This window comes from Leptodactylus fuscus, chromosome 3, assembly GCF_031893055.1.
Source record: "Leptodactylus fuscus isolate aLepFus1 chromosome 3, aLepFus1.hap2, whole genome shotgun sequence".
Taxonomy (NCBI): Eukaryota; Metazoa; Chordata; class Amphibia; order Anura; family Leptodactylidae; genus Leptodactylus; species Leptodactylus fuscus.
The window spans coordinates 67,597,131-67,623,056 of record NC_134267.1 but is presented as its reverse complement, the minus strand read 5'-3'; the positions used below and the strand labels follow the sequence as shown (position 1 = coordinate 67,623,056).

At 43.9% G+C, this 25,926-nt stretch overlaps 1 protein-coding gene across 2 annotated transcripts in view; it reads left to right on the top strand.

Moving 5' to 3' along the window:
* Positions 1-2,001: 2,001 nt before the first annotated feature.
* The window catches only part of TULP4 (TUB like protein 4), a 138,750-nt gene continuing 114,825 nt past the window's right edge, over positions 2,002-25,926 (top strand). Inside the window, exon 1 of one of the 2 annotated variants that reach the window (XM_075267683.1) lies at positions 2,002-2,090. The gene's annotated coding sequence lies outside the window, so the exon portion shown is untranslated. The remainder of the gene's footprint in view (positions 2,091-25,926) is intronic. The other variant, XM_075267684.1, reaches the window with a different exon arrangement.

Here is a 25,926-nt window from a genome sequence, read left to right as displayed (position 1 = left end):
TTCTTGAAGTACTTTTCTCTACGCATGACTCATGCGGACACCATGCGGAAAACACATGGACCCCATTATAGTCTAGAATGCAGATGTAAATTGGGCCTAAGACAGAGGCTGAGCAAAAATGGTGTCTATGGGAAGGTTCCAAGGCAAAAACCACTGCTGACTAAAAAGAACACAAAGTCCCATCTCACATCTATCAAAAAATATCTTGATGTAAAACCAACACAACATATCAGAAAAAGAACATCATACCATAAAACATGGCGGTGATAGTGTGATGGTCTGGGGCAGTGGCGTAACTAGGAATGGCGGGGCCCCGTGGCGAACTTTTGACATGGGGCCCCCTCCAAGAGGGGTACATGGGCGTGCAGGCTGTTTGTGAATAAGGGGGTGACGTGGGGTGCAGGCTGTGTGTAAGCAAGAGGAGAATGGGGGTGCAAGCTGTGCGTGAGCAAGAGGGTGATCTGGAGGGGGGAACCCCCCATTCCACCACACTCTTGCTCACCCACAGCCTGCACCCCCATTCCCCCTTCTTTCTCACACACAGCCTGCACCCCCAGGTCACCCTTTTGCTCACACACAGCCTGCATGCCCATGTACCCTCTTGCTCACACACAGCCTACACCACCCATTCCCTCCTCTTGCTCACATAGGGCAGAATGGGGGGTGCAGAATGTGAGTAGAAGGGGTACATGGGTGTGCAGGCTTTATGTGAGAAAGGAAGGAATGGGGGTGCAGACTTTCTCACACACAGCCTGCACACCCATGTACCCCTCTTCCTCACAGCCTATAACCCATTCCCCCCATTGTAAACTGACCTGTACAATCCAGGAAGCTCCACCCACAAAAGACGCTGAGCCTATGTTAGTAGATTAAAGCACCTTTGATGTCGTCATGATGACATCATGTCTCAGGTCCTTCCATCTACTAGTATAGATGCCGGCACAGGGCCTGGGGACAGCGGGCAGGAGATAGAAGTTTCTCCTGCCTGCTGTCACTATGCAAGTGCTGGGAGGCAGAGGCCCGGACAGCAGGCGGCCCTGCTTGGGTACAACAGTAAAGGCAGCAATTGCTAGCTTTACTACTGTTAAAAGATGGACTGTGGAGGAGACAGCTCCTCTCCATCTTCAGGCAGCCCCCGGCATTGCAGTAAGTAGGGCCCGTTACCTGCTGGAGTTACTCCAGCAGGTAATGGCCTATTTTTTTTTTTTTAAAAAATCTGCAGCGGTAGCAGCTGTCACCGGGCCCCCTAGTGTCCCGGGCCCTGTGACAGCTGCTACCACTGCTACCCTGGTAGTTACGCCCCTGGTCTGGGGCTGCTGTGCTGCTTCAATATCTGTCTTGTAGCAGGTCTAGTATTGGTTCCCCTGTCTTATATGTAATTTATTTGTATTCATTTTGTTACTTTGTTTTCTTATTTGTATTAATTACTTCTAATAAACTTCATTCATTTATGAATTTCTGTCTTTTTGACAATATTTTTTATACTGTGTGTAGGCCAAATAAGGGGATTGTGATCTGCAGATGGGGGGCCGGGTCTACAATCTTAATTAGGGGAGCCCCAATGATCCACAGGTCGGGTATTTTTTATTATTATTGGGGTGAGGAGAGGGCCTTTCTATAGGTGACCTCAGGCAGGAGCGGCTAGGGTCAATCCTGCTTATCTGTAAACTAAGGAAGAACTCCTTGTCTTTATTTCTATTACTATATTCCTTCTCTGTTCTTTGTGCAGACATTGGTGTTTCTCCAGAAGCTTGCTATGCCATGCCTGAAGAAGAGACCTGAATTGTCTAGAAAGCTTTCCTTGTAACAGCCATTAAAAAGGTATCATAGCTGCAAGACTGCTATCTTGTTTCTCTTATTGAGAGCAATAGCACATCTAGAATTCCAGTCACACACAAGAAGAGCTGGCAGAGGAGGAAGCAGGGAAGTGACAGACAGCCTGGAGCAGGGGGCAGGTTTGGGAGCAGAGTCATGTGACACAGATCACGTGTGCTGGGAGCTGAAGGAGGGGGGTGAAGGGGGGGAGGTAGAGAGATAGGCCCTGCATAGAAGACACAAGACAGGCAGAGGAGAGCTGCTTGCTCACTGAGGTAAGGTGCAAACATGTCTGTTTACGTGTCTGGCCTTCCATGTAATCCTCCATCACAGGGGGTGAGGTGCACGGTCTCGCCTCATCTCTGCCTGCAGACAGTAATGGTGCTGTCTGGCCATGCATTTGTGTGTGCGTGTATTGGTGCAGTTCAGGAGAGCTGCTGTAATGCAGTTGTTGCTCCTGGATCAGTGCGGGGTGTAGGGGGGTGTCCAGGGCGGGGGTCAGCTGTACCCCTCACTTATTCATTCATCTCCCTGGCTGTACATACCGTGTCTATCCGTCATGCCAATCACTGATCCAGGCAGCCGGGCTGGTGATGATGGCACACAATGCAGTAAGCAGGTTATGGAGAGCTGTCTGTCACTTCCACTGTCTACTATTGGATCTGGCAAGCCGTGATCCGGAGAAAGCACACACAGGGTTGGCAGGGCTTGGCACGATGTTGTGTTTAGCTTTCTGCTTATTAGCAATGCCACCTTACTGTGCCCTGCCTGGGGATCCACCTATATTCTATACTGTCTCACTATTGTACTGCTGCTTTCTAGGTCTCATACATGTTAGAAGCTTTTTTTTATTTTTGGATGTATTTTGCTTCCTTTGCTACAGTGTATTCTTTATGTCTTTACTATATATTGTCACTTATACACATTGGATATTCTGTAGTAATAAATAATTTGCTTATTTGGTTGATAGTTATTTTTTCCCCTCTTTGTTCTCCTCCGCTACTTAAAATACCTTGTTGCATTTCACCATTGATCACTGTGCAAAATTCCAGTTGTGTGAAAAGGCAGACAATCCCACAGGCTTTACTGGCTAGTTACCTCTATTGTCCCTTAAAGTAACATCTTCAAAAGACTCCCTAAGTGTTATTTTTAGTTGCTTATACAGTAGAATGTGTAGTCATATGTAATGCTCATGTATTGTAGAATTTATCATGTAAGCCACTTGTATGGACTTAAACTGTGTCTGCACATTGTGTTCTTAATGTAATATTCATGTTGTCCTGAATGATGTCATCCATTGTCTCCTGCGTCTGAATGGTACTAGAATCGAAACCTTGTAGTACGTTTCTAGTAAACCTAGGGAAACCATCACAATACTATGCATGTGTTGTTAGTATTTTTATGAATGTCATGTCTGAATTGCTTGTTATTTGTTGAGGCAAGATGTTTCTATCCATCTAGCTATGCATAGACGATAATACCTTTTATCTATGTATTTGTTGTCTGAAACCACAACAGGGATAAACCCCAGCCTAGTCTTCCCTGATTAGAATATTACTGTTACCAGATCGGCTGGAACACTGTTCCATTAAAGTAGATTTTACGATCACAAATATAAAATAAGTTAATGCAGATCCCACCCTCTGATATCACCTTACAAGAAAACTGTAAGGTGAATATTGGTATCAATTCACATTAGGCATCGGCATCCATTTTTCTTATGCCACACTCCACTTTTATTGTCTGTTTCCACTCCATATCTTCTGTACAACACTAGAAGGAAACAAAAGGTGGCTTTAAATAGTGAAGAACTGCTGGCACTGTTAGTTTCTCCAGAAGGTATTTAGTATGCTCATAGTTGATTAAAATCAACAGGCATGTAGTATAACAAACAGAACAGGATTCGGATGTTCTTGCACACTACTCGAGTTTCGAGCTTCATACGGATTTGAAGGGGGACCTGGCATGTGGTATATGCAGTCTTATCCGCAAGCAACATGTTATAGAGTATAATACATTGATTTCATGTATCGTTTTGTAGGAAAAGATTCTGTATTTTCTTTATATACATCCATGCTTTTTAAATTTTTAGAAGTCTAGTTGTTGGTATATAGCAAAGTCATACAGGAATGCCTATCAGTCACTGAATAGGAAGGATTGCCCTCTGGAGTCTGAAATGGGGTCTGTCACCAGGGTGATGCATATTAAACCAGCAGCACAGTAAGGCTTAATTCACATCTGTGCTTGTAATCCGTACGGGGATTCCATTCCTCGCTCCTTATTTTTTAATTTTTTTTTTTTTTTTAGGCGGAAACCACACGGGCTCCATTATAGTCTATGAGGTCCGCAGGTTATCTAAGGTAACTGCTTTTTTATGTGGATTAGATTTCCATTTGGGGGGATCGTACATACACAGATGTGAACCTAGCCTTAGATAGGTCAGACTTGCCTGAATGTAACAACTTTTTAACCCCAGAGAAATGTGTACCTCCATTGCCAAGTTATTCATTAATTTCACAATTTGCAGATGAGCAGTTGGCACTGAGAGATGCAATGTTGCTCCAGACTGCTATGTCCCACACTGCTCTAATATCCTCACATGAACACGAGGATACAGGGCCAATTGAGATTTTAGCTTAGCTCCCTGACCCTGTTGCTCAAAGAAGGGGGAAGGATGTATTATAAACAGCGAGGGATATAGCGGTTTGGAGCAATGCAACCGTTGAAACATTTATTGAATAGAGATGAGCGAACAGTGTTCTATCGAACACATGTTCGATCGGATATCAGGGTGTTCGCCATGTTCGAATCGAATCGAACACCACGTGGTAAAGTGCGCCAAAATTCGATTCCCCTCCCACCTTCCCTGGCGCCTTTTTTGCACCAATAACAGCGCAGGGGAGGTGGGACAGGAACTACGACACTGGGGGCATTGAAAAAAATTGGAAAAAGTCATTGGCTGCCGAAATCAGGTGACCTCCATTTTAGACGAATAGTGGATTTCAAATCCGGGTCATATGAGAATGTGAACTTTGTGACTATGAGACAGGGATAGCTGTACAGGCAGGGATAGCTAGGGATAACCTTTATTTAGGGGGGAATGTTATTAAAAATAACTTTTTGGGGCTCTATCGGGTGTGTAATTGTGATTTTTGTGAGATAAACTTTTTCCCATAGGGATGCATTGGCCAGCGCTGATTGGCCGAATTCCGTACTCTGGCCAATCAGTGCTGGTCAATGCATTCTATTAGCTTGATGAAGCAGAGTGTGCACAAGGGTTCAAGCGCACCCTCGGCTCTGATGTAGCAGAGCCGAGGCTGCACAAGGGTTCAAGCGCACCCTCGGCTCTGATGTAGGAGAGCCGAGGGTGCGCTTGAACCCTTGTGCACACTCTGCTTCATCAAGCTAATAGAATGCATTGGCCAGCGCTGATTGGCCAATGTATTCTATTAGCCTGATGAAGTAGAGCTGAATGTGTGTGCTAAGCACACACATTCAGCTCTACTTCATCGGGCTAATAGAATGCATTGGCCAGCGCTGATTGGCCAGAGTACGGAACTCGACCAATCAGCGCTGGCTCTGCTGGAGGAGGCGGAGTCTAAGATCGCTCCACACCAGTCTCCATTCAGGTCCGACCTTAGACTCCACCTCCTCCGGCAGAGCCAGCGCTGATTGGCCGAAGGCTGGCCAATGCATTCCTATGCGAATGCAGAGACTTAGCAGTGCTGAGTCAGTTTTGCTCAACTACACATCTGATGCACACTCGGCACTGCTACATCAGATGTAGCAATCTGATGTAGCAGAGCCGAGGGTGCACTAGAACCCCTGTGCAAACTCAGTTCACGCTAATAGAATGCATTGGCCAGCGCTGATTGGCCAATGCATTCTATTAGCCCGATGAAGTAGAGCTGAATGTGTGTGCTAAGCACACACATTCAGCACTGCTTCATCACGCCAATACAATGCATTAGCCAGTGCTGATTGGCCAGAGTACGGAATTCGGCCAATCAGCGCTGGCTCTGCTGGAGGAGGCGGAGTCTAAGGTCGGACCTGAATGGAGACTGGTGTGGAGCGATCTTAGACTCCGCCTCCTCCAGCAGAGCCAGCGCTGATTGGTCGAGTTCCGTACTCTGGCCAATCAGCGCTGGCCAATGCATTCTATTAGCCCGATGAAGTAGAGCTGAATGTGTGTGCTTAGCACACACATTCAGCTCTACTTCATCAGGCTAATAGAATACATTGGCCAATCAGCGCTGGCCAATGCATTCTATTAGCTTGATGAAGCAGAGTGTGCACAAGGGTTCAAGCGCACCCTCGGCTCTGATGTAGCAGAGCCGAGGCTGCACAAGGGTTCAAGTGCACCCTCGGCTCTCCTACATCAGAGCCGAGGGTGCGCTTGAACCCTTGTGCAGCCTCGGCTCTGCTACATCAGAGCCGAGGGTGCGCTTGAACCCTTGTGCACACTCTGCTTCATCAAGCTAATAGAATGCATTGGCCAGCACTGATTGGCCAGAGTACGGAATTCGGCCAATCAGCGCTGGCCAATGCATTCTATTAGCCCGATGAAGTAGAGCTGAATGTGTGTGCTTAGCACACACATTCAGCTCTACTTCATCAGGCTAATAGAATACATTGGCCAATCAGCGCTGGCCAATGCATTCTATTAGCTTGATGAAGCAGAGTGTGCACAAGGGTTCAAGCGCACCCTCGGCTCTGATGTAGCAGAGCCGAGGCTGCACAAGGGTTCAAGTGCACCCTCGGCTCTCCTACATCAGAGCCGAGGGTGCGCTTGAACCCTTGTGCAGCCTCGGCTCTGCTACATCAGAGCCGAGGGTGCGCTTGAACCCTTGTGCACACTCTGCTTCATCAAGCTAATAGAATGCATTGGCCAGCACTGATTGGCCAGAGTACGGAATTCGGCCAATCAGCGCTGGCCAATGCATTCTATTAGCCCGATGAAGTAGAGCTGAATGTGTGTGCTAAGCACACACATTCAGCACTGCTTCATCACGCCAATACAATGCATTAGCCAGTGCTGATTGGCCAGAGTACGGAATTCGGCCAATCAGCGCTGGCTCTGCTGGAGGAGGCGGAGTCTAAGATCGCTCCACACCAGTCTCCATTCAGGTCCGACCTTAGACTCCGCCTCCTCCAGCAGAGCCAGCGCTGATTGGCCGAATTCCGTACTCTGGCCAATCAGCACTGGCTAATGCATTGTATTGGCTTGATGAAGCAGTGCTGAATGTGTGTGCTTAGCACACACATTCAGCTCTACTTCATCGGGCTAATAGAATGCATTGGCCAATCAGCGCTGGCCAATGCATTCTATTAGCGTGAACTGAGTTTGCACAGGGGTTCTAGTGCACCCTCGGCTCTGCTACATCAGATTGCTACATCTGATGTAGCAGTGCCGAGTGTGCATCAGATGTGTAGTTGAGCAAAACTGACTCAGCACTGCTAAGTCTGCATTCGCATAGGAATGCATTGGCCAGCCTTCGGCCAATCAGCGCCGGCTCTGCCGGAGGAGGCGGAGTCTAAGGTCGGACCTGAATGGAGACTGGTGTGGAGCTATCTTAGACTCCGCCTCCTCCAGCAGAGCCAGCGCTGATTGGTCGAGTTCCGTACTCTGGCCAATCAGCACTGGCCAATGCATTTCTATGGGGAAAAGTTAGCTTGCGAAAATCGCAAACTGACAGGGATTTCCATGAAATAAAGTGACTTTTATGCCCCCAGACATGCTTCCCCTGCTGTCCCAGTGTCATTCCAGGGTGTTGGTATCATTTCCTGGGGTGTCATAGTGGACTTGGTGACCCTCCAGACACGAATTTGGGTTTCCCCCTTAACGAGTTTATGTTCCCCATAGACTATAATGGGGTTCGAAACCCATTCGAACACTCGAACAGTGAGCGGCTGTTCGAATCGAATTTCGAACCTCGAACATTTTAGTGTTCGCTCATCTCTAACAGTTTCATAAACCTCACCCAGTATCCTTTAATGTGAGACCTCATTCACACAACAGCTTCTGGCAGACATGTGCGCATTGTGTTAGTCATGCAATGCATGTGCGCCCATTGATTTTAAAAGGCACATGCAGACATCTGAAGAGAACAGACACATGCTTTTTTTGTCCATTTTGCAAATACATTAAAGTCTATGGGTCCACAAAAATGATCTGTGAGCTGTTTGTCATGGAAACAGAGACATAGAAAAATATAGGAAATGGGGAGGGGGGATTAATGTAAAAAACAACCCCAAACAGCACACAACCTGAAAAGCGTGTACTGTCCATTGATGAACACATATCACATGTTCACTATAAGTGGATGTGTGAATGAAGAATAAGGCTACAGTCACATCTGGTTTAAGTCTTGTATGGAAAAGTATAGTAAAAAGGAGGGCGTGAAATAAGATGTGAAAGCTGCCCTTACACATTAAATTTTCATTGGGCAAAATGGGCAATTTTAATTATTCTGGCTAAAAATCCGATATGTAAATACTGTGAACGTTTGTTTGAGATTGACCAACGACATACTTTAGTCTGCCAAAAGATCAGTCGTGCTGGATATGTTTGGCCAGCAGTCACAGACATGCCGACTCACCGGTCACTTTCACAGGCTGCCGGTTCATTAGCATTCACTGCACTGTGACATCACCTCAATGCAGTGAATATTAATGAGGAGGCTGCTGTGGGATTCTCCCAATCCAACATTTATTCTATGGTGTTTTTTTTTTTTTACTATGTGCGATTCAGGTTTGGACCTAGAATCACACTTAAACAGGACCTTTCATGTCCTCAGGCACCTTCTGTTTTATATACCGCTAGAACGCCGACAGTGCGCTGAATTCAACACACTGTCAGCTTTCCCGTTACGTGTCCCGATGCAAGAGAGATCAGTGCTCTTTACCGTCAGAAGGGTGTTCCTGACAGTCTAGCTGAGCTGTGAGGAACACCATCCCTAACAGTATTGTCAGAGGGGGCGTTCCTTATCACCCAGCAATGACACTGAGCTGTGAGAAACATCCCCCCCCCCCCCAGTAGTAGTCTATAGGCAAGTACTGTTAGTAGGAGGGGAGGCGTTTCTCACCGCTCAGTGTCATCACTGTACGGAAGCCTGCTCTGACAGTACAGCACTATGGACAGCACTATGGACAGTACTGTCAGGAGGGGCGTTCCTCACAGCCCAGCTAGACTGTCAGGAATGCCCTTCTGGCACAGAAGAGCTATTGGTAAGGGCACCGATACCTCTTGCACCAGGACACAACAGGAAAGCCAACAGTGTGCTGAATTCAGTGCAATGGTGGCTTTCTAGCGGTATATAAAACCGCAGGTGCCCGAGGACATGAAAGGTCCTCTTTAATGATGCATAGAGGGCAGTCACTATTGGCTGAGCCATTATGTATTGATACATATGTAGATAGCCCTCTAAACCAGTAAAAATATATAAATCAGGACTGGTAATCTTTATGAGACTTTAGAGCTCTCCAGACTAAAGCAATTGACTGCTCCATAAGGAACTTTTTTTATGGATTTCTTTGCAACAGCAGTAGTTATATTGGTTATATTTGGACTTGTACTTTGTAATCCAAGAAGATAGTGAATATGCCTAAAAATGACTGACTCCTAGATTATTGGCTTAGTTTCTAATGTCAGTCCATATTACTGACCCAAAAATTTTTTTAATCAAAACGTAATCCTAAAATCTGCATATTGTTCATCCTTGCAGTTGAGTAAGTTATACCAGGATAGATAAGGGGAACATTGAGAATTATGTCTGATAAGCAAGCACCATGTTATAGAGCATGAGGAACCAAGTAAATTGACATATAGATTTGTGAGAGAAGATTCAATAATAGAGATGAGCGAACACTAAAATGTTCGAGGTTCGAAATTCGATTCGAACAGCCGCTCACTGTTCGAGTGTTCGAATGGGTTTCGAACCCCATTATAGTCTATGGGGAACATAAACTCGTTAAGGGGGAAACCCAAATTCGTGTCTGGAGGGTCACCAAGTCCACTATGACACCCCAGGAAATGATACCAACACCCTGGAATGACACTGGGACAGCAGGGGAAGCATGTCTGGGGGCATAAAAGTCACTTTATTTCATGGAAATCCCTGTCAGTTTGCGATTTTCGCAAGCTAACTTTTCCCCATAGAAATGCATTGGCCAGTGCTGATTGGCCAGAGTACGGAACTCGACCAATCAGCGCTGGCTCTGCTGGAGGAGGCGGAGTCTAAGATAGCTCCACACCAGTCTCCATTCAGGTCCGACCTTAGACTCCGCCTCCTCCGGCAGAGCCAGCGCTGATTGGCCGAAGGCTGGCCAATGCATTCCTATGCGAATGCAGACTTAGCAGTGCTGAGTCAGTTTTGCTCAACTACACATCTGATGCACACTCGGCACTGCTACATCAGATGTAGCAATCTGATGTAGCAGAGCCGAGGGTGCACTAGAACCCCTGTGCAAACTCAGTTCACGCTAATAGAATGCATTGGCCAGCGCTGATTGGCCAATGCATTCTATTAGCCCGATGAAGTAGAGCTGAATGTGTGTGCTAAGCACACACATTCAGCACTGCTTCATCAAGCCAATACAATGCATTAGCCAGTGCTGATTGGCCAGAGTACGGAATTCGGCCAATCAGCGCTGGCTCTGCTGGAGGAGGCGGAGTCTAAGATCGCTCCACACCAGTCTCCATTCAGGTCCGACCTTAGACTCCGCCTCCTCCGGCAGAGCCAGCGCTGATTGGCCGAAGGCTGGCCAATGCATTCCTATGCGAATGCAGACTTAGCAGTGCTGAGTCAGTTTTGCTCAACTACACATCTGATGCACACTCGGCACTGCTACATCAGATGTAGCAATCTGATGTAGCAGAGCCGAGGGTGCACTAGAACCCCTGTGCAAACTCAGTTCACGCTAATAGAATGCATTGGCCAGCGCTGATTGGCCAATGTATTCTATTAGCCCGATGAAGTAGAGCTGAATGTGTGTGCTAAGCACACACATTCAGCACTGCTTCATCAAGCCAATACAATGCATTAGCCAGTGCTGATTGGCCAGAGTACGGAATTCGGCCAATCAGCGCTGGCCAATGCATTCTATTAGCCCGATGAAGTAGAGCTGAATGTGTGTGCTAAGCACACACATTCAGCACTGCTTCATCAAGCCAATACAATGCATTAGCCAGTGCTGATTGGCCAGAGTACGGAATTCGGCCAATCAGCGCTGGCTCTGCTGGAGGAGGCGGAGTCTAAGATCGCTCCACACCAGTCTCCATTCAGGTCCGACCTTAGACTCCGCCTCCTCCGGCAGAGCCAGCGCTGATTGGCCGAAGGCTGGCCAATGCATTCCTATGCGAATGCAGACTTAGCAGTGCTGAGTCAGTTTTGCTCAACTACACATCTGATGCACACTCGGCACTGCTACATCAGATGTAGCAATCTGATGTAGCAGAGCCGAGGGTGCACTAGAACCCCTGTGCAAACTCAGTTCACGCTAATAGAATGCATTGGCCAGCGCTGATTGGCCAATGCATTCTATTAGCCCGATGAAGTAGAGCTGAATCTGTGTGCTAAGCACACACATTCAGCACTGCTTCATCAAGCCAATACAATGCATTAGCCAGTGCTGATTGGCCAGAGTACGGAATTCGGCCAATCAGCGCTGGCTCTGCTGGAGGAGGCGGAGTCTAAGGTCGGACCTGAATGGAGACTGGTGTGGAGCGATCTTAGACTCCGCCTCCTCCAGCAGAGCCAGCGCTGATTGGCCGAATTCCGTACTCTGGCCAATCAGCACTGGCTAATGCATTGTATTGGCGTGATGAAGCAGTGCTGAATGTGTGTGCTTAGCACACACATTCAGCTCTACTTCATCGGGCTAATAGAATGCATTGGCCAGCGCTGATTGGCCGAATTCCGTACTCTGGCCAATCAGTGCTGGCCAATGCATTCTATTAGCTTGATGAAGCAGAGTGTGCACAAGGGTTCAAGCGCACCCTCGGCTCTGATGTAGCAGAGCCGAGGGTGCACTTGAACCCTTGTGCAGCCTCGGCTCTGCTACATCAGAGCCGAGGGTGCGCTTGAACCCTTGTGCACACTCTGCTTCATCAAGCTAATAGAATGCATTGGCCAGCGCTGATTGGCCAATGTATTCTATTAGCCTGATGAAGTAGAGCTGAATGTGTGTGCTAAGCACACACATTCAGCTCTACTTCATCGGGCTAATAGAATGCATTGGCCAGCGCTGATTGGCCGAATTCCGTACTCTGGCCAATCAGTGCTGGCCAATGCATTCTATTAGCTTGATGAAGCAGAGTGTGCACAAGGGTTCAAGCGCACCCTCGGCTCTGATGTAGCAGAGCCGAGGCTGCACAAGGGTTCAAGCGCACCCTCGGCTCTGATGTAGGAGAGCCGAGGGTGCACTTGAACCCTTGTGCAGCCTCGGCTCTGCTACATCAGAGCCGAGGGTGCGCTTGAACCCTTGTGCACACTCTGCTTCATCAAGCTAATAGAATGCATTGGCCAGCGCTGATTGGCCAATGCATTCTATTAGCCTGATGAAGTAGAGCTGAATGTGTGTGCTAAGCACACACATTCAGCTCTACTTCATCGGGCTAATAGAATGCATTGGCCAGCGCTGATTGGCCAGAGTACGGAACTCGACCAATCAGCGCTGGCTCTGCTGGAGGAGGCGGAGTCTAAGATCGCTCCACACCAGTCTCCATTCAGGTCCGACCTTAGACTCCGCCTCCTCCAGCAGAGCCAGCGCTGATTGGCCGAATTCCGTACTCTGGCCAATCAGCACTGGCTAATGCATTGTATTGGCGTGATGAAGCAGTGCTGAATGTGTGTGCTTAGCACACACATTCAGCTCTACTTCATCGGGCTAATAGAATGCATTGGCCAATCAGCGCTGGCCAATGCATTCTATTAGCGTGAACTGAGTTTGCACAGGGGTTCTAGTGCACCCTCGGCTCTGCTACATCAGATTGCTACATCTGATGTAGCAGTGCCGAGTGTGCATCAGATGTGTAGTTGAGCAAAACTGACTCAGCACTGCTAAGTCTCTGCATTCGCATAGGAATGCATTGGCCAGCCTTCGGCCAATCAGCGCTGGCTCTGCCGGAGGAGGCGGAGTCTAAGGTCGGACCTGAATGGAGACTGGTGTGGAGCGATCTTAGACTCCGCCTCCTCCAGCAGAGCCAGCGCTGATTGGTCGAGTTCCGTACTCTGGCCAATCAGCGCTGGCCAATGCATTCTATTAGCCCGATGAAGTAGAGCTGAATGTGTGTGCTTAGCACACACATTCAGCTCTACTTCATCAGGCTAATAGAATACATTGGCCAATCAGCGCTGGCCAATGCATTCTATTAGCTTGATGAAGCAGAGTGTGCACAAGGGTTCAAGCGCACCCTCGGCTCTGATGTAGCAGAGCTGAGGGTGCACAAGGGTTCAAGTGCACCCTCGGCTCTCCTACATCAGAGCCGAGGGTGCGCTTGAACCCTTGTGCAGCCTCGGCTCTGCTACATCAGAGCCGAGGGTGCGCTTGAACCCTTGTGCACACTCTGCTTCATCAAGCTAATAGAATGCATTGGCCAGCACTGATTGGCCAGAGTACGGAATTCGGCCAATCAGCGCTGGCCAATGCATCCCTATGGGAAAAAGTTTATCTCACAAAAATCACAATTACACACCCGATAGAGCCCCAAAAAGTTATTTTTAATAACATTCCCCCCTAAATAAAGGTTATCCCTAGCTATCCCTGCCTGTACAGCTATCCCTGTCTCATAGTCACAAAGTTCACATTCTCATATGACCCGGATTTGAAATCCACTATTCGTCTAAAATGGAGGTCACCTGATTTCGGCAGCCAATGACTTTTTCCAATTTTTTTCAATGCCCCCAGTGTCGTAGTTCCTGTCCCACCTCCCCTGCGCTGTTATTGGTGCAAAAAAGGCGCCAGGGAAGGTGGGAGGGGAATCGAATTTTGGCGCACTTTACCACGTGGTGTTCGATTCGAACATGGCGAACACCCTGATATCCGATCGAACATGTGTTCGATAGAACACTGTTCGCTCATCTCTAGAAACTGTCTAAAATAACACATAGCAACCAACCAATCACAACACATCTGTCAATTCTTATAGTCCTTTTGCAAAAATGAAAGCTGCGCTGTGATTGGTTGCTATGGCCAGTAAAGGAAGTCTCTCTGTATTAAGAACTACCGGCAAGTCCCCAAATAACAAATAAGGGCTCGTTCACATCTGCATTGTGAACTCTGTAGTTCAGGTTTCCGTTTCCTGCCTAAAACAGAGGCAGGAGACGGAAACCTGCAGGAGTCTCTCTCACCCATTCATTTGAATGGGTGAGAAAGATGTGCGGTGGTGAGCGTTTTAGGCTCTCCGCCGCGAAACCGGGTTTTATAATCCGGACACAGAGTCGGACATGCAGTACTCTGTGTCCGGATAAAAAAAATCCGGTTTCGCTGCGGAGAGCATAAAACGCTCACCGCCGCTCACGGCCGGACCCGGTCTGAGCTTTCCGACTTCTGGCATGCAGAAGACAGAAACCACAGAACGGACAGGTGAACGCAGGTGTGAACCTAGTTTCACTGATCTATCCTCTACCCACTGGACTTCTTGACACCACATTGGAATTGAACTATAAGTTATTGTTTTGGAATTAAATAAAATAAACCTTGTCTTAAAGAGTTTTATCATTTGGACCCCCATTTCTAAAATCTGGCAGAAAAAACTTAGAAATACCTTCCGCATTCTCTTTTTTAGTCATGCTTTTCATATTTATTCCACAAGGAGTTGGATTTACTGGCTTTGATTTTTTAGAACATTTGGTGTTGCAGATAAAAGATTGAATATTGCTTGTAAAGAGCCGGTAGCTAAAGGGGTATCCCAGCTCTAGGCCTCAAATGTAGCTAAAAAACTGTACTGAGAAAAACTCAGCAATAGCACAGTTTTTTTTTTTTTTTTTCCCCTGTTCTATTAAATATATAGGTAAAACACTCGCCATTCTAAACCTGAAATGAACAAGTTGTGCTTTTCTGGAGCTCTCTTTTTTAAACAATGTGGGGATGAGATAAAACAAAATCGCAATAAGGACCCGTTCACACGGCGTAAACGTGCGTGTATTTTGGCAAAATACATGTGTAAAAATAAGACTCCCATTGACTTCAATGACATTTTTTTTTACACACATCAAAATACATGTGTAAAATGTCATTGAAGTGAATAGGAGTCTTATTTTTACATGTGTATTTATTTATTTACACATGTGTTTTGCCAAAATACACGCGCGTTTACTCTGTGTGAACAGGCCCTAATTTTGCTGGATAAAAATCAGTCCAGGGTCATGTGATGGATGCACAGGTGGAGGGCTTGTTACAACACAAATGTCCGATGAAATGTGCAACCGTGTGTCATCACATGACCCATGGACTGCCCATCACATGACCCATGGACTGCCCATCACATGACCCATGGACTGCCCATCACATGACCCGCAGACTGAGATGAATGCAGTGTAACCACACAGATGTGCATTTTTACTAATTTTCATTGGTGTACAAAAAACAGATTATCCTCTATCTATCTGCCTCTATTATACATATACTTAAAATACCAGCATTTCCATAGGTATAATTGACATGCTGGAATTTACAAAAATGTGAGGTTTTTAAAATCGCAGCATTTCCGCTGCAGATATTTTTCTGCAATATGTGGATGGGATTAGACAGACTCCCAGTCACTTTGCAGGTTCTGTAAAATGCAGTGTTTTTTGCCACAACCAGAATGCTGTATCTTCACAATGTGGCGGCCATGGCCTTAAAGTTTCTGACTGTTGGAGAGACACATGTATATGTCAGTGGGGTTTCTGCTGTATTTGGGGTGTGTGGAATTGCAGCCTGAGTGAAGGGTGAGTACAAGATTGAGTGAGTTGACCCCTGACAGCCCACCCACCTCAAGAATAGTCCATAAATGACACCCTCATTGCTCCAAAGAGCTCAAAAGAGCACCAAAGTGGAGGGAAAATGCAACAGGTTAGGGTTGCCTTACTCAATATATCTGCAGGGCTGAATGGATATACTGGGTTCTGGAGACAGACTCCCTTTTTTCTAACATAAACTGGCCACATTATGTGCATGATGAAATAATTACCTTTCCATTACTGCCCTCCTGTAATCCTTCTGTTGCAACAAGGTGAAGAGAAGCATTGACAGTCTGGAGATGTAACTAGCAAGTGGACACTGACTAAGCTGAAGCAGTTCCCTAGCCGCTGTGGCTACTTTGGTTTTGCAGATTTTTTTTTTTGCTTTCCTAAAGAGTCAGGATCGTATCCAGACAGCAGAAGTGTAAATCTGTCCACATGACCCTCTCTCCCTATATAGGGTCCTCTTTTTACTTTGGCCAAAAAATACTGATGCAAAATACTGACCATGTGATGGTGTCCTTAGGATATATTCCTATGTGGCAGATTTGTTGTAAAATTTTCTGCAAATATGTCCTTGAAGAAACCGTTAATATATGCAATGAACTTTTCTGCTCCCATAAATAAATGAACTGGGTTTTTCAGTTAATGAAATTTGTGCAGCAATATATTCCGTATGAACAGTGTCAGACTGGGGAGCAAAGGACCCACCATAGGAACTGATTCTGAGGGCCCAGCACCTCCCTTCTATATAGTAACAATACGTTTTTAGTTTAAAGGGATTCTATAATTAAAAAAAAAAAATACATTAAAAGCATGTAGGAATAGCCTTTAGAAAGGTTATTTATCTCTTACTTTTAGCCTGAGTTCACATGGAGTTCTTTGGTCAGGAAATATCCGTGTAGTAAAATTTATGTGGCCTTTTTTTTTTTTAAAAGGCATTTTTTGACTGTGGCCATGATTAGTATAGAAAAACGCCTCGAGGTTTTTGAGGTGTTTTTTTGCCAATTCCGCGTCAAAAAAACTCATTCAAAAACTGTGAGGTGGATTTTCTGCGTCCCATTGACTTGCTTTGATTTTTTTTTTTTTTTCAGGCGGAATCCGCCTGAAGAATGGACATGTCGCTTTTTTTTTTTTTTTTCCACTAGCGCAAATAAACTACAAGCGGATTACATAGGACTGTATGGGGAGATGTTTTTTGGAGGAGGATTTTGAGGCAGATTCTGTCTCAAATCCATGACTGAAAAAACTCTGGGTTAACTCAGCCTTATTTTTCAGGTCCGCGCCGCCATTTTCCAATTTTTCTTCATTATGCTAATTGTGCTCAGAGGACAGCGTTGTCATTGATTCCAGCGCCACCTCTATCTTGTGTCCCTGACGTGTCTCCTACTCTTCGGAGACAACCGCAAAATGGCCGCGGAACATGCGCAGTCTGCTGAAGAGGAGGAGACGCGTGCTTTTGTTCCTGACTCATCTTCACCTTTTCGGCAGACAAGCACTCCCCACTTTATACGATTCAGCAACTGAACTTAATGGCGCAGTGGAGCATTTCTGACCACTTGAATAGGAGCAAAGCTGCAGTAGCTCAGCACTTCCTATTCACAGTGGATGTGATGGAAATAGGTGTCATTTTAATTCCTATCAGAGGTTTGTATACTCTGTTTATGGACTGATGTGTTGTGCATGTGTACAGCCCCCTAGATGGAATTAAGACAGTGAGCAATGTGCTTCATGGAAGATAGCGGTGCTGGACACGCAACTGCAACAGAGAGAGAGAAGAGCTATCTTTACTTACTACACTAGTAATGTTTGGGGGAGGAATCACTTCATCCAACGACCTCTATGATGTATACTTCCCAGGAACACGATCCTGGTGACAAATTAAAATCACAAATACCTAGACAAAAATGGGAGGTGTATTTGTTCCCATTCCCAATTGTGTTTTCAACTAATTACATTGCTGGTTGAAGTGACCCCCCCCCCCCCCCTCTTTGCTCAAAATCATCATTTTTGTTGGACTAGCTCTGCTCTAGCCTCTAATCTTGTAAGTGAAAATGCTATCACTGCTGTAGCTGCCTGTCCAGTGTTGCTCTCTTCCATAGATGCATGGGATGCTAAAAAACCATTGATTTCACTACAGGTCTCTATGTAATTACTGACATGCATTCTTCTTGTGTTGTCAGGTACACCGCCAACCTGTACACACAGAACACCCATTCACAGCTAACAAAAGAAAGGAGAGCCACAGATAGTGAGCTTAGAAACAAGGACCAGAGAGACCATTTGAGTTGCAATTTTCCCCCAAATGCTGCATCAAATTGAAAAACTGTTTGTTTTGATCCATTCCCCAGGAGTGGCTACAAAGGAATGGGAAATATAAAGGGAAAACTTAGATTTCTCCTTCTGTTCAATCCACAGTTTGAGCTTTGGCCCCAAAAAAATCTCAGTAAAATCTGCAACAAAAAAAGTTTTTCCTCAACTTGGAACTTTAGCCTTTTATAAACCTATGTTTTATGGTATTTCCTATGGTATATCAAAGGACCAGTCTTCTGTTTCATTCTATTTGACCTCCTGAATTAACATTTCTTTTTCCTGTTTGTGCCATAAGACACGTGGAGATATTTTTTTGGGTGCCCTATTACAGTGTTCTATATTTTATGTCATCTCTTTGCCCTTGTATTGAAACCACACTGCTACACATTCCATCTGGATTGGAGAATACAATTTATTTTTCTTGATAGTTTGAAATCCTTTGTTTTTCATTACTGAAATGTAAGACTTTAATAAAAATTCTCCATTATGAATAATCAACTTGAAAAGCAAAAAATGATAAGTGATTTACCCTTTAGAAAAACTTATTCAGACAGTTTTTATCTTCTGAAAATGGTTGAAAAATCATTGTTTGGTATTTATTTTTCTCTCCCAATTTTTAGGGTTACTTAGAATTTTAAACAAACTTCTGTTTGGTTCATGTCATGGTAAGATGACAAAGCTTCGTTGAATGGGGTCTATGTACTATTATCCCCAAAGGGGCGAAGTGCTCAACAGTAAGTTGGGCCGTGTTCTCCATTCTTTCTGATTTGCTCTACTTAGTCTCTCTGAGTGCAGTGTTCAGCTTATAGGGGTTTTGCCATTATGGATTCACCGGACAGGGGATAAGTGTATAATTGCTAGTCCCTTGTGATCAGGACAGAGGGTGAATGTCCTTCTAAAGTCTCCTTGTGAATTGACCACCAGTGTGCTTGCTTGACCAGCGCTCCATTCAATATACATGAGCAGATAAAGGGAGCGATTCGAACTGCAGATGTTTAATCTGATTCTGATATTCCTCTACTGCAAATCTCAGATATATAGTGATAAATAAAGGATTTGGAAGTAGGAGTGGCAAATTTTACATGCACCCATCACCATTTTTATCAGTATGAGCTTTTTCCTCATTAAGGCTGAGGCCCCACTTTGCGGAAACGCAGCTTTTTTTTTTAAAGCCAAGAATGGCTACAAAAGGAATGGGAAATAAGAGGAAGTTCTTATGTGTCAATCCAGTCCTGGCCTTGGCTCAAAAAACTGCAACAAAATCTGCAACAAAAAAAGCTGCGTTTCTGCAGTGTAAGGCATTAGCCTAAAAGCAGAGAAGAGTAATGACCTCTGCCCTGAGGAAATTTACATTCTCCCACAACTTCTGATAAAGGAATGGGGGTGGCTAAGAATATGCTAAAGCTCGATGATCAGAGTAAGATAATGGTCCCTCCTTTGTTGAGAATGTAATACATTCTGTGGCTGACTTTAGAAGTGGGGGAGATTACATTTCCTCCTTGGACATCCTCTCTGTTTATATTGCTTATCCAATTGGAATCACATCTAAAAAAAAAAAAAAAGTTCTAGCCACTGAAGAGGCAGTAACATTAGTTTTAAGATTAATCATGGCGGTTTCCCAAACTTTTTTTGAGAAGAAAATCTGACTTTTGATCCATAGGATCCTTTAATTTAGAATCCTCAAACAGCAAATCAGGCTTTTTTTTCCCTTAATACTTTAGCTACTTGGATGTCTATTTTGGGAAAACCTTCCAAGATTTTTGAGTCCTCTTCACTAAAAGAGAAGTCTATTTCTGAGGTCCCTAGAAAGGCTCATTCTCTTTTCAGGATCTCTCTCTTTTAGAGTGTCATTTACTGGAAAAACACACTCTCTCTTAACTTTAAGACCTCCAGACATCTCATCTTGAATTGGTTTTAGTTTTACAACATCCTCTATTTTCATAAAGCTGAGTATAGCGTTAAACAAGGTTTCTGTAGAATAAAGGTATTTTCTGTCCCCTTCATCCTAAAGTTCCAAGGAAGCAAAGTGATTCTCTACATATTTGTACAGAAGGTACAAGTACAGTCCGAGGAATTATATAGAGACCCCCTCCCTACATTGACTACTGTAGGGGCAGGAAACATTGGAAGGGAGGATGCAGGGGTGAGATATTTAACTTCTCTGTTCCTGTTCCTACAGGGTTGAGGGTCATCCTCCACTGTCCTGCCATCATGGTGGACAAAAAGGGAAATTTCTTACTAAACCAGCCTCAGTACCTTTTAGAAAACCTTTTCAAGATTTACAATCCTGTCTATATATTTACAGAAGATTTTGATGAGAAAATGGCTCCCTTTAAATATGCACATTAGCCTCAGGTGGATGGGGTTAGTCTCAGTGCTGCCCTTTTCCCTAAAATGTCATCAAGCACCACCTCTGGACACTTGTCCATTCTACAGTCTGCCGGAGTTATCTGGGACTGTAATGTGCATGCTCCAGGCAGGAGATGGTCACATTCTGCCTTACAGTAGCAAACAAACAAATGGCTGTCAATAAGAGGTCCAGGGTCAGCACTGGGTGGGGTTTTAGTTGATGTAGAAAAGCTGCCCCCATTTTTTTTTTTAAATTTGGGATTTCAATCAAAGCCAGGAATGGGTTAAGCAGGAAGACGTATGTGCTAATTATAATTATGTAGTTCCTATTCTTTTTGTAGCCACTCCTGGGTTTGCCTCAAAAATGCGCAACAAAATCTGCAACAAAAAGCAGCATTTTTTTGTGCAACGTGAGGCTTTAGCTTAAAGTTCTAAACTTAAAGTAAAACAAGAAAAACAAACTTTGAGGCTAGGTTTCCACTTTATCATAGCTGATTCTTCTAGCCAGTTGTGCCTGTGTGCCCTCCACATGGCCAGGACAGATTTTACCCTTATGAATGTTATTTAAAGGGATTCTACCACTAAAACACTTTTTTTTCTAGTTACCACGTCGGAATAGCCTTTAAAAAGGCTATTCGTCTCTTACCTGTGGAAGTGCTCTCCGCCGCGCCGTTCGTTCAAAATACCGGTTTGTACCGGTATGCTAATGAGTTCTCTCGCAGCGATGGGGACGTCCCCATCGCAGGAGCAGCGATGGGGGCGTCCCCATTGCAGCTCGAAAACTGACCGCAGCGCCGCCTCTCCGGTCTTCGGTGTCCTCCCCTTGCCTCTTCAGCGTCTGTCGGACGCCTGCGCAGTATGCTCTCTGTTCGGCGAAGATTGCCGAACGTACTGCACATGCGCGAAAGTTCGGTGCCCGCACTATGGCTGGGATCGCAATTTCGCGCATGCGCAGTACGTTCGGCAATCTTCGTCGAACAGAGCGTACTGCGCAGGCGTCCGACAGTACGCTGAAGAAGCAAGGGGAGGACACCGAAGACCAGAGAGGCGGCGCTGCGGTCAGTTTTCGAGCTGCAATGGGGACGCCCCCATCGCTGCTCCTGCGATGGGGACGCCCCCATCGCTGCGAGAGAACTCCTTAGCATACCGGTACAAACCGGTATTTTGAACGAACGGCGCGGCGGAGAGCACTTCCACAGGTAAGAGACGAATAGCCTTTTTAAAGGCTATTCCGACGTGGTAACTAGAAAAAAAAGTGTTTTAGTGGTAGAATCCCTTTAACGTCCCTCTGCAAGCAGAGACTATGAAAACAAGGAATCGCTATAAAATGTATCATTCATAATTATAACCTTTTTATTATACAATAACCTTCACAGTCTAGAAGCAATAGGATACTATAATAGTACATAAATCCACATCCTTTAAACAAAAAAAAAAACAGTATTGACAAACACAAATAAAAACCTGACTTATGGTATAAATATTGTAGTATATTGACACAAATAAGAGATGTAGATTTCATGCATGCCAATTATGTCTGTATCCCCATGCACATATCACATTCACATGAATGAAGAGATTATATTGGCAATGCAGAATCCAATAAACGTTTGCCTTGTAGGGTAGACAATTGGCTTGATTTGGTGCGGGGGTGACTACAAGTGTGACTATTTATCTTCTCATCCTAGTAAGAAAAAATATAAGTCTAAATATAAGATTGCATTTCCTTTTCTTATTGGTTAAAGGGGGCTTAACAGTAAAAAAAAAAAAAAAAAAAATCCTGTTTATTCTCCTTGTTGTGTTGCTAGGAGTCTATTTGTGTTCTGGGTTTTATAAGAGTCTGTTAGATCCAAAGTACCTCTTGAAGAAAAATATCATATATGGGCCTTCAGTAGAAGAAATCTACCTTTTGTGGCTGCAAATGATGAGGCAATGCAAAGAAAATAATCTTTATGGATATGTAAATGAGCACATTTCGCAGAGGTAGACTGTATCTAAGCTCTTTAGTTTAAAAAAAAAATTAGTGAGATTACTTTTTTTTTCTTACTGTTTGTAGGATTTGTTAAATTTATTTTTTCCGTACGTGACTATGGGACCGCCATCTTACCTGAATGTTTCCTCTGCTCTTGTAGTGTTCTGGTGATAGACTACTTAAGACTAAAGCACCACTTTGCGGAACACTGTTAAAGACATTGCAGGAAAAAAATACACCACAAACGCATCACGTTTTTCATTGGGTTTCTTTGTTGCGTGTTTGTTGTTTGTTTGTTTTTTTTTTCTTCCCATATTAAATTTATAGGATAAACAAGTGTTTCCGTAGGTAAAAATAACATATTGGACTTTTTTACAGCCCCCCCCTCCCCCCCGCAATGTGTGGATCGGATGAGCCCTATTTTTATTTTTTCCCCCTACTGCATTTCAGTAGGACAAATGCTGTGTTTCCGAAACATGGGATTTTAGGCTGCCTTGACACAATGTAAACGCGAGCTGATTTTGTCAAAATACACGTATGAAAATGACATTGAAGTCAATGGGAGTCTGATTTTTACACGTGTATTTTCACAAAATCGGCTTACGTTTACATCGTGTGAAGGCAGCCTCCCATTGAATTCAATGGGTAGCGCTCGTATGCCGCCACCCATTCAAGTCAATGGGAGCTGGTTTTTACGCGATCATACTGAACGACTTTTATGTTCAGAATGAGCAGAGCGTAACTCCATTTGAAGTTAGTCTGCAGAACGTTGTTAACTCTTAGTTTTTCTGCTTCAATTATACCTATACAGAAACTGCTAGCGTTTCCATTGGTATAATTGACATGCTGGGCTTTGAAAAACTCAACGGTTTTGGAAATTGCAGCATTTTTCTGCAATCTTTGGATTCACTAGAAATCTGTGTAGCCCTGCCCTAATAAATGACTACTTTAATTTTCTACAAATTAAAAAAAATACATTCTGATAACTGTTGTTAGACTTCTTAGCATTAAAACCCTCTAGAGCACATTTTGTGTATCACACAGTGTTGGTGACCTACATTAGTACTCAAGACAGTTGTGAAAACCTGCAAATGTCACCCTGATTTTATCAATCCAATGAAAAATGGAATGGCAAATTAACAGGTACAGCAAGGCAAAGTTATAAAATCAGCATATGACCTTTTTCAAGAGCACATCACCCAGTCATTTTCAGGTTCTTGGGTGAATTCAACCAGAAAACTTCTGGAGTTAATCCATGTTATTTAGAGCATTTATTGTATCTAGTCGTGGTTGTATAAACAGGGTACCTAGGCCAACATTATTTCCAATTGGGATCTCAAAAATAATAAGTCGAATTGGATGCTACTTACTGCTTTTTATGTTGTTCAGGCTGAGAACCTGAATATTTTTTTTTTTTTTTTTTCTTTTTGTGGTTAGCTTTTAAAAAAATCATGGACAGCCACAATATTTTTTTTTCTATGGACAACATAGTAAACTTTAATGAATGATAAAGCTAAGTGATACGTCTTCTACTCCGTATACTAATGTAGTGTCTGGGGCTGTAGAGTGGGAAAAAAGTTGCCAATTCCGGCTTCGAAATCAAATGATTATTTTTAACGATATTATACAATTATTGATCTAATTCCAGCACTGACAATCTGATCCCTGCCATTTCTGGTCCTTGCCAGACTGGAAGTGCTAATTTTTTTGTGCATGGCACATGACCAGCTGACCTCAGCAATACCTGACCAGAAACTGCCAGGACTAGACTGTCCATGCTAGAATGGGGAACACTGTGGCACTGTGAGCATAGTGACCACACAACTGGATGACAGGCTTATGCACAAAGGTGATGCTCCACAATACAAAACCTATCCCTAGCATACATATAATAGCAGCCCTATGGAAGACTAAATAAATAAATGGGAATAAATAAAGAAAACAACAATAAAATAAAAAGACAAACTAAATAAAATAAACAAAAAAGACAAGTGACAAAAAAAATACCAATATAAATATACAACAATATATAATGTATAAAATTATACAGATGGTGTAAATGCAAGAACATACAACAATAAGGATAACACATAACTGTGACAAAGTTAAGTGTTAATTAAATAACATAATATTAATAAAGAGGAATATGAAGTTTACTATAGGGGATTATTGTATTTTTGGTGCCCCATTACTATCATGTGGGTTTGTTCTTGAGTGTGTGTTGGGGGGCGGGAGTGGGTTTCGTATCACAGCTGCTCTTTGCAGCTTTTATTTATTGCTTCTCTACCTTGTTATGCTTAATATTTATTAGTCTTATGTATTTTACATTTATAAACTTTTTTTTTGTGATTTATTTCTATTTTTGGCTGGTTTCCATACATTTTCTTGGGTATTGTGTCTAATATTTTGTATGGGATGTTTTTTTTGAGGATTTCTTTTGATGTTTTCAACTAGATGTTTATGTCTATGACTCCTAGTATCTTTTCTATCTGATATTTTGAGCTTTCTATGTGTTTTTTCTTGTATTATTCCTGTATTATCTTAGCTGCTGTAACACCCTAAATCTCCCCTTTGTGAGACTATTAAAGAATTATCATATCTTATGTCTAGCAGTCAGTGATCACTCACCAAGAGTTACACTACCCAAAAGTAGCATCTGAAAGCCTTTTTGGAGGGCAATCGGACTATACCTGTGTTCCTTTTAAATATCTATCTACCTTCTAAGTTTTGAAGCAAACTGACATTTTTATCTTTGTCAATTTTTTTAATTTCTTTTTTAAAAACCTTTTGGGGGTCTGAACTTGCAGGAGGTTTCTGGTTACCATATCAACCCAACATCTCCAAAATGAATTGTACCCCATAGATGCCGTTGTTGCTTCTGCCCATGGTGTATGAGGGTTTTATTGCCTATGATCCGAGAGGTTTCTGATCACAGATTTTGATTCTATGTAAAACAGCAGAGTCTCCGTTGGTATAGCGCCCACTTGGCTCCTGTGCCATGTTTAAATAGTTGACAGCAGATGGCTGGAATGAGTTAAAAGGTGAGTTATACAGCAATGTGTCAGGAAGGAGATTATAACCACAGGCCTCAGATGCTAATTAGAGAGCTTTTGTCTGCTATGGATGCAAACTAAAGAGGTTTTCTAAGATCACAATATTACAGACTACCCTTAGGATAGGCTATTAATATCAGATTGGAGCAAGTCTGGCTCTCTTAATCTTTCACTGTCTGACTCCAAAGGTGTGCCACATTTGCATACATGTGCTCCAGAATCTGGTATAGATGGATTAGTAAATTCCCCCCATTATTTTCTCATTGTATAATTTTGTGGACGTGATAATCTTGCATTGTTGTACTGTACATCAAACAGTTAGAATGGGATGGAGTCAATCACCTATTGTTCACAGATCTTGTGCCGTCTACTTCCAACTTTAAATAAGCAAGAGATTAAATTATATTAAATTTAGATTAATTAGAATCCTGGCCTCTGATAATAACAAGAAGACTCCAGTGTAGACAACACAGACCGAAAA